A 10,181-nucleotide genomic window follows, 5' to 3' on the forward strand; every position below is an offset into this window, starting at 1 on the left:
TCCAATGGAGGGAATGGGGACATAGAACTCTGATGGTGGAAAAGGTATGGAATTATGCTCCTATTACCTTATAGTTTTATAAATCAGTACTAAGTCACTGATAAAATTGTTTAAAAACTTTAAAAATTGAGAATTGCTCCCCTATATGTTTAAATGAAAGTGATGATAGGCAAGGACATTGGTCTCTGCCCTCATTTATATAAGGCTGAGTCAATATTCAGATTCCAGAAGCTGCAGGTAGCATGTGATGTCTCTCAGTGTAATTTCACCAGAATATGACTCCCAACTGTCAGTAGCAAGAGTCTAGTATTTCAATTTATTCCATGTGAACTACACCTAAAGACACTTCACTTCAACCCATTAAAATTACAAATCATCCTAGTCAGTTGTCAAAGGTGAATCTGATCACCTTTGTCTTTGGTTGTGGCCTGTGTCCAAAGACATAAGCAGGATAAACTCTGGGCCAGTTTCTCAGTGCAATGCCAGCTCTGGAGACACAATAGTGCCCACTGGAGCTCCCAAAGTGGAATGGAGACAGACTCTTTTATGGCAACAAGACTGGCTCCCAAAGTCTTGATCAAGTTCCCTACTGAGCCATGATCCTCAATCCTTTTGGGGTGCCACTATGAGGATAATATGCTCAGGTCTACTTTCTCTGGAAAGAGGCCAAGTTCAGAGTTGAATATATCATATAATCAGTCCTTGGCAGCTACCCCTCAATACAACTGGCCTTCCCAGAACTTTTTTTTGACTGGCCAGATCGCAGGAAGAGTTTACACCCTTTATCACCAAGGCAAACAGAACATTCCCACTGCAAATACCTTTGAATGATTTCTCCATTTGGATCCTATATTGTGCAGTAGTACATAAGTATGAAATACATTTGCAAGTTTTTATGACCAAACAAGAAAACTGAAACACCTTAAACAAAACAAAATAAAACAAACAAAACATCATCTAAACCAGAGATGACCAAACTACATCAGTCCAAAGCACAAAGCCTTGGTGTTTTAGTTAATCTTCCCTAAAGGGGAATGTTTCATTTTCTTTTTTTTTAAATTTTTTTAAATATTTATTTTATTTATTTATTCCCTTTTGTTGCCCTTGTTGTTTTATTGTTGTAGTTATTATTGTTGTTGTCGTTGTTGGATAGGACAGAGAGAAATGGAGAGAGGAGGGGAAGACAAAGAGGAAGAGAGAAAGATAAACACCTGCAGACCTGCTTCACCGCCTGTGAAGCGACTCCCCTGCAGGTGGGGAGCTGGGGTTCGAACCAGGATCCTTATGCTGGTCCTTGTGCTTTGCGCCACCTGCGCTTAACCTGCTGCGCTACAGCCCGACTCCCGGAATGTTTCATTTTCATCAGACTTTATAAGATCTGCACATAGCCCCAGAATCCCCATCACTAGTTTCCAGAGTCCTATTAGCCTAAGGTTCACAAAGCTGGACTCTCCATCCAGGGCAAGTATAAAACCAAATCTGGGTTTAAGTAAATTGCTTTATAGGTTTGCTTATTCCTGTAAAATGTTAGACTTTTTAAAGTTATGGAATCCAGCTGTTCTTTTGACCCTTATAACATCACAGCTTCTCACAATGAAGCTATCTCCAAGGGACATCACAAATATAATGTACCTTTCATGGTATTTCATTAAAAGAGTTCAGCATAATTTCCAGGAGGGAATGAAGTAGTGCTAACACATTATGGAGAATTATAACCATCCACAGTTTGTTTCTTTTTCTGGTACAATTACCTCCATACAGATACACCTGCATTATGATTTCCCTGCACCCAGATAAATGCTGAGAATAATAATAAAGACAATAATTAGAGGTCAGACTGTCAAACTACGTTGAGCCCATGAAAACAAACACCGTAAGTGTTCACAAGAGGTCAGACTGTCAAACTACATTGAACTCCATGAAAACAAATGCAGTAAGTGTTCACAAGAGTCACATGAGTCATTAAGGCTGTCTCATGTCTGCCTTACTCTGACAGCTCACACCTCTGTTGGGATCCTTATTTGTCTGTGGAACTGTTCCACTGAAATGACTTCTACCGTTATTTCACAGATATCCCTAGTGTCACGACCTGACTTGATAAGCACTCTGCTCTATCAGCATTGGGGAGCAAATGTCATAAATTCAGTGAATAATCTTATTTAAAAGTCTCTACCTCAAAGAAAGAGGCTGAACACATATTTATATAGTCAATAAACAATAATCAGGCAAGCTTGAAAAATACTAAGTATTTTCTCCTTCATCACACAGGTAACTACAGTATCATTTTTGTATAAGCAAGGACCAAAGTAAAAAAGCTCCTGCAACATGATTAATCAGGATGAAGTGAATAAGAGTTGACAGGCTTCTGCTAGACTCAAGAGTAGTAAGATGTTGCATCAACTGGGGGCTCATGATTACTTTCTCTAGTAAAAGAAGCTAGACTGTTTATCCCTTTATGAAATGTGTGCTGCTTAAAAAGACTGTAACATGTAGAAATGGTCACACAAGTGACCTGCTGACAGCAATACACTCACTTTGAATCTGTTATAGACATGGCTGGAAACTTTCATGAACCTATAAAAGTTTTTCCATTCAGCTGCACCTTGGAAGGGTGTTTCATACTTGCGAAGACAAGAAGAGACAGAATGAGACAGAATGAGACAGAAGAGGCAGAAAATGATAGAAAACTGCAGACAGTTCAGCATGGAGTGAGACACACAAGTGCCTGGACAGATAAGTGGCTACAAGTACATCAAGGCCACTGGGAAGGTGGTAGGTAGAAAGGCCAACAGAGTTTTCATTCCATCTAAACATAGTCTCTTCCTGCTTTGTAGATTTGCAAGAAATTACTGGAGTCCATTTATTTCATTAGCAGTTCATTTAATTCAGCTTGATGTATCGTTCTATGGAGTGTACCTCTCCCTCAAACACTAGCAGAAAGAGGCACAGCACGGGGTCAACCTGATAAGGAAACTATGATTTGAAAGAACAGTAGCAATGAGATAACCAACGACTGGTTAGCATCTGCTTTGAGGAGAGGCTCCAAGAATCAATACATAGGGAGTCAATGCAGGAAGAATCTGATGTTTTTTCTTGTACCATTAGAGTTTTTCCTACACAGATAGATGAATGTTTTGACAACATGCTCACTTTCCATCTATTCACTTAGTGCCCTCAAACTTTGCTGTAAGAAGCAAAAAATAATAAAGAAGCAAGAAGTTAGGAGGAAAAAAATGTGTTTTGAGAGCTTCTGTCAAAGAAGCAATGAGTAAGGTCTGTAGCATGTGAGAGAAGGGCTTTTCCAGAGAGTTGTCACATTGCTTCCTTTATGAGGCAGACACCTCTCATCATGGTTTAAGCCCCAGTCCCCACCTGCACAAGTGGTGAAGCAGTGCTGCTGGTGTCTCTCTGTCACTGCCTCCCCCTTCCTCTCAATTTTTGGCTATCCCTGTCCAATAAATAAATAAAGATAATTTAAAAAAAACCTCTGGGGTGTTGCAAGGCTGGGTTGGTGGTGGTGAATTCCTTCAGTTTGGTAGTTCTTATGAATTGACCAGAGCTGACCTGTGATGTGACCATTGTACAGCATCCTCTGGAAAACTCACTGCATGACAGCCTTTGCTCAAACTGTAACACTAATGAATCTAAGTTTAATCAAGAGAATTAGGTTCAGATGAGAACAGAAGGAGAGATAAGTTGGCCTAGAACACAGTAGGATATGATCGGACCCAATTTCAAAGCTATAATCAGTCTCCAGATATAAACTATAAGAGAAGAAACATACTGCAAAAATGACACCTTTAGCTGACCTGGATGGTAGACACATTGTGTGCTTTCATGTCCCAGGGTTTCTTGGTAGATCTTTGCCTTGGCACATTCTTACTTGGAGGCAAATGAGCAAGTATCATCAAGACAGATGCTGTCTACCATTGTCCAATTCTCCTCGTGCTTTTGCTGTAAATCAGGCTCTGCCCTAAAGGGTCATCATCTCACTGTTTGATGGTCATTTCTCAAACTGCATGTGGTTGTCTCATCAGAGACACCATAGGGGTTAATAAAATAATCCTTTCATTGTGTTCTATTAATCCCATGATGACCAAAGGCAGTGAAATGCTCTGGGAGAAAAATGACTGTTACTGGAGGCCTCTGCTCTCTTAGGAAGTGGAGGCATCTGTCTACTTACTGAAATAAAACACTCTGAAACCTGCTGGAAATAGAAGGGGAAAATCACACTGTGATCCAATGCAAGAACAAAATAAAATGGCACATTTATCAAAGAAGTCACAAACGAATTGCTCCAGCCAACTTGTGCAATTGGGTACAGTGACTCCCTGTGCTTCAGTGAACTTAATGCTTGCTAAGTGACCAGAACAGTTCTTGACATTGAGAGAGAAAAACCCTCAATGCATTGAAGGTAATTAATGCAGATATTCACATATTGATAGCAAGTACCTCCTATATGCCACACACCTTGCTAAATGTTAGTCATGATTCTTGCACATAAAGTGTTTTCAACTTCAGAACAAAGATAAATGGACATGGTAAATAGCTAGAGCAACCCAAATAAAAATACAGAGATCTAAATGTTCAAACAAGGGAGAAGTTATAGGAAGCCAGAGGAAGGAGAGATTAACGTGAAACAATTAACTACAGAAGCTTCATGGATTAAATGATTCTTAAAGATAGTAGTCAAGGTTCTTCACAGAAACAAGTCTAGTGGACAGATGGATGGATGGAAGAAAGGATGGATGGATGCAAAGATAGGTAATTGTACAGATGGTAGAAGATAGGTCATGGGAGCGGGTGGTGGTGCACTAGGTTCAGGGCACATAGTACTCAGCACAAGGATCCTGTGCAAGGATCCAGGTTTGAGCCCTCAGCTCCCCACCTGGGGGGGGGGGTAAGTAAACACTTCACAAGCAGTGAAGCAGATCTGCAGGTGTCTATCTTTATCTCTCCCTATCTCCCTGCTCCCCATCCTCTCTTAATTTCTATCCTATCCAATAAAATGGAAAAAATTGTCTGCCAGGAGCAGTGGATTTGTAGTGCTGGCAGCAGGCTCCAGTAATAACCCTGGAGTTAAAAAAAATTAAAAAGGGAGGTAGACAGATAAATAGATCAATATGAGATAGATAGATAGATAGATAGATAAGATAGATAAGATAGATAGATATTGAAAGAAATGTCAAGAAAGACTGAGAGTCATTATAGTAGTTAGTTGACATAAGTATGGAAGAGGTCCCATGGGATCTGGAGGTCTCTGGGAGCTGGAGATCCAGGAAGGCAAGAATCTGAAGACCTGAGAACGAGCAGATCTGATGATCCTGAATATCCTGAGGTTGGGAGATAAGACATCCCAGCTTAAGCAGTGAGGCAGAGGACGAAAGAACAAATCCTTCATTTCCCCACAAACGTGAGCACTCTGGTCCCTCAGAGAATTGCATGATAGTACATGCATTAAGGCCAGAGAAGTGGCCTGAGCAGGCAATAAAAATGGGTACACAGGAGAATAGTGAGGCCAGGGAGAGACTAAACCAGATCAGATGAAATTTATTCTAGGACTGTGGGAGCCCAAGTGGAGGAGGAAGCACAGAGCCAGGGCATTGAATAACTGAACAAGGAAGCATTCCTCTTGTTCAGTGATGATTTCAAATATCAACACAGCCTAGCAACAAGGAAGTTTACCCTCTCATTCCCCTGAACTACTTGTTGTTAAGCATTATCTGCTTCTAGGTTGAACGAAATACTTAGCAGAAGTCACTGAATTGGAGTTGGTTATTATCAAACTGAAAACAGATGACCCAGCAAGATGAAGTAATTTACCAAGGCAAAAGTCAAAGCATCAGTGGACAGGTCTAGGTGATCCTGAGGGCCAAGTCTTCTCATCTGGAGTGTTCTCAGTGCCACCAAGCTGAATCTCAACAAGCCTTATCCAGACAGTATTTAGTGGGCATCATACCCCCCAAGAACACTAGCAGGCTTCCCAGAAATATCAGCGAGGGCAACCCAGTTTGAGACACTGTCTCTAGTACTAAATAAAACATCCTGTTGCTTCATTCCACAGACAGAAAGTGTCCTGAGATGTGCCCAGCACTGTTAGAGGCTCTGGGGCAGACTCACAATCCATGCAGAGCTTAAACTGTATCTTGAACTTTCTCTTGTGAAGTAAATGAGTACTAGGGGAAGACTTAGAGGGGAAAAAAACTAAAACAGTTGACCCATTAAGTACTGACTAATGAGAAATTACGTTCATTTAAATTTTGCCACATTCCCCTGAGATAAGAATGCTCATAGAAACACAAATAAATACAGCTACCACAAATAAGACACAACTACAGATATGCTGTAACCTTATATTAAGAGGAATTCTAGGGGATAGGAAATAGTTCACCTGGTAGAGCTCATATCTTCCATGTAAGAGGCCCCGAGTTCAAACCCAAGCACTACATAGGAGCACCAGATAGCACCAAAGAAGTCCCTGGATGAGAGAGCTGTTCTGTGGTGTGACTCCCCTCTCTGCCCCTCATCCCTCCACCATCCCAGGTTCAGTCCCCAGAACCACCATAAGCAAGAACTGAGCAGTGCTCTTGTTATAATAAATAAACAAACACTCAGACATTAACCATGAACTATAAATCTGATTTCTTGGAGACACCAATTCTTCAAATAACCATAGGCAAAATCTCAATCATACAACTACTTTTTACTGAAGTGAAATAACTACTAATGTAAATCATTTAATACTGATTTTTGCTTGATTTTTTCCATTAATTTATTTTTTTAACCCTACCATTTAAAAATCTTGAAAAAAGCACATTTTTTCTTGGAACCTCTTGGATCTTAAAATTGTTTTATTGACGTTTCATTGATTTATAACATTATAAAGGTTTCAGCTGTGCATAACTGAACAAATATCCACACACTACACGATTAAAAAGTCTAATTTCACCCTTCACCACACACAAAAGTACTTTTAAAATTAAAACTTGGGAAATAATTTCAAAATGATCACCAAAAATCCATTTTAAAAAATGAAAAAAAAAAAAAAACTGAAGCAGATAACTTGTGAGAGGACCCACACTGAAAATAAGTGTTCTTACTTTCTGGATTAACAACAAACGTTTTGTCTGTTCAGCACCATGCAAGCCAGAATATGGAATTTCCCTCATAAAATATGAAGTTCTTACATATTCATCATATAGATACATTGATTTTTGGTTTGTATTCAGGGAATGTTTATGATCTACAACTAAAAACTCTGTGGGACACATGGAAACAGGCAAAAATGAAAGTTTAGAGCCTCCAAGCTACTTCTGCCATGAAAACTTTCACCCATCCATCCCCACCATTATGCTTCTATAGAAGAGGAGAGATGGGGCCAGACAGTGGTGCACCAGGTAAAGCACACACAGTACTAAGCGCCAAGGACCCATTCAAGGATCCAAGTTTGAACCTCCCCCCCGCCCCGGCATGGCTCCCTATCTACAGGGGTGGCGCTTCACAAGCAGTGAAGCTGGTCTGCTCCTCTTTCCTTTTTCCCTCTCTATCTCCCCCCTCCTCTGTCAATTTCTCTCTGTCCTATCCAATGAACAGAAAAAAAAATGTCTACCAGGATTAGTGGATTTGTAATGCTGACACTGAGCCCCAGTGATAACCCTGGAGGAAACAAGAGAGAGATGAGAGAGAGAGAGAGAGAGAGAGAGAGAGAGAAAGGAAGAAAATTCTAGGAGAGAAAAGATGTCCAAGTTTGGAGAGGCAGTTGAAAACAACAGGTGTTTCAAGGTCAGGAGCATATGTGGCCTTGAGTGCAGGCCTTATAATTTCCTGCAGGTATAAAATTGCCTTGTTATGCTTCAAATTTCCAGTAACTATAAGTTGAGAGGGTTGAATTTGAAGGATGCATTTGAAAATATTAGTTATTAAGGCTCTTTATTTTCCTCTGCTGTAAATTCCATTTCCATTTAAATGGAAGTAGAAACAGAAAATTGCCTTTGTGATGCTCTTCCTGTTTGTGTTTCTATGGAAATAGCTTCTTTTTTTTCTTTTTTTTAATTTATAAAAAGGAAACACTGACAAAAACCATAGGAGAAGAGGGGTACAACTCCACACAATTCCCACCACCAGAACTCCGTATCCCATCCCCTCCCCTGATAGCTTTCCTATTCTTTAGCACTCTGGGAGTCTTCTTGATTAAGGAAGGGAAAGCTAAAACCAGAAGTCTTAGAAGCTGGCAGAGCAGAACTGAGGGTGTTTTATTGACCAGTTGGTCTGATTTCAGGCAACTCAAGGTAACACTGTTACTGTATCCCAAACGTTCACCCATAAACACTCATGTCCTCTCTTTACCTCTCTCAGAGCTGCCTGATCTCTTGGATTCTCCTGACCACAACCTCACTGAAGTAAATCACATACAGCCTCCCAGAGCCCTGACTTCCATCACACCCCTGCTCCTCTCACGGCTCAGGGTATCATGGGGTATCACTTCTGAATATCTCTCATGTTTAATTAATTTTCAGAATGATGCTGGCCCTAAAATGCGTGCCTGAGAGCAATGGAAACTTTGCAGATGTTTTTTGAAAGCATGCAATCTTCAAAGGGGGAAAAATACATTGAAGTTGAATTGCAAAGAGAAAAATAGTACTTTGACATCATGTTCACCTTTTTGCTCCAAGAATGTCTTAAGAAACCACATTTTAATGTGAAATTCCAGACTTAGGCCCTCTCTAGCCATTGAAGAACTATTACTAAGTGCATTCACTACACAGACCATGCCTGTCTACTGCTACCAATTTCCAAACCCTTTGACTTCAAAATCACTAAGATTCAGGCATAGGTACTAATACAGTCTCTCTTAGAATAGGAATTTTGTTTGCATCCATAGTGGCACAGGAACCAATTATACTTGAATTTTCTGTGAATGTTCCTTGCTAGGGAAACGCATCTGCTGCAGATTCATAAAATGAAACTAGACACATCCTGATCTAAAATAAATGCACATAATTATGCGAAACATTAGATAATAACAAAATCAGAATGATTTTTTTCTTATCAAAGTCTATCACAAATGTGAGATGGCAATGTCAATCTTATTTTCCTAGTTTTTTGATATAAAAGGTAGGTAGCATATAGTGTATGGATTCTACATATATCTGCTGGGTTGGCATCTGAATGAATTCATGTATATGTAGTGCAGATTGATTAAAATCTCTCTAATCTCAGGTCAAAGCATTGTATTAGTATATTCACACCAGAAACTAGAAGGCTGGCATTTAGGAGAGACTGAATCATTGGTTATAAGGACTCTCCATTTCTTGTAAGTGCATCACAGCTGTAAGCAATATAGTTAGTGCTGCCCAGTATGTCCATTAAGGAAGGAAAAGAGAAAAAGCAGAAAGGTAGAAGAGGAGAGGGAAGTATGGAGGAGAAGGGAGAAGAAGGTAGGTGTGGCAAGAAGAAAGGCATGAAGTCAGCTAGAGAGAAAAAAGAAAGGAAGGAAACTACGAGATTTGGGAATCACTGAGGCAATAATCATTATGAAAAGGAGAAAAGAAAGTAACTAGAAGCTGGCTGCCTCCCAGCTTGGGACAATCTGCCCCAGCCCTTCGAAGTGTTGCTTCTTTGCCTTTATTAATCTGTACTTTGACTTCCAGAATTACATCCCCGTTGCTTACAACTTTCAAAAGAAATACGAGGAAAAAAGAAAGGAACCAGAACTAACACTTATCTGCTTCTTTTTCCTAAGTAATATAATAATGTCAATTTATACCCCAAAAGTCAGCTCCTTCAGTTGTGACATTTGCTAACCTTTTTTTTTCTTTTTTGGTCATTGTTAGGTCATCTCTTGAGGCTAACTTTTTCAAAATGAAAGAGACAGAGAGAAGGGTGGGGAAATACCATAGAATCAGAGATTTCTACACACACACACACACACACACACACACACACACACACACACACGAAATAAGCACATCTTTTTAATTACAAAAAGTAAATTTTAAAAAAATAAATAATAAAATGTTGTCAGCAAGATAGCTCACTTGGATAGTGTGCTTGCATTATCATAGGCACAACTTGCATCCTAATCCACCACTTATGAAGGAAGCTAAGGAGATATGATGCCATTCTCTGTCTCTGTTTTTCTATCTGGAAAAGTTGGTTGAGAGGAATGAAGCTCCAGTGAA

This window comes from Erinaceus europaeus, chromosome 19, assembly GCF_950295315.1.
Source record: "Erinaceus europaeus chromosome 19, mEriEur2.1, whole genome shotgun sequence".
Classification (NCBI taxonomy): Eukaryota; Metazoa; Chordata; class Mammalia; order Eulipotyphla; family Erinaceidae; genus Erinaceus; species Erinaceus europaeus.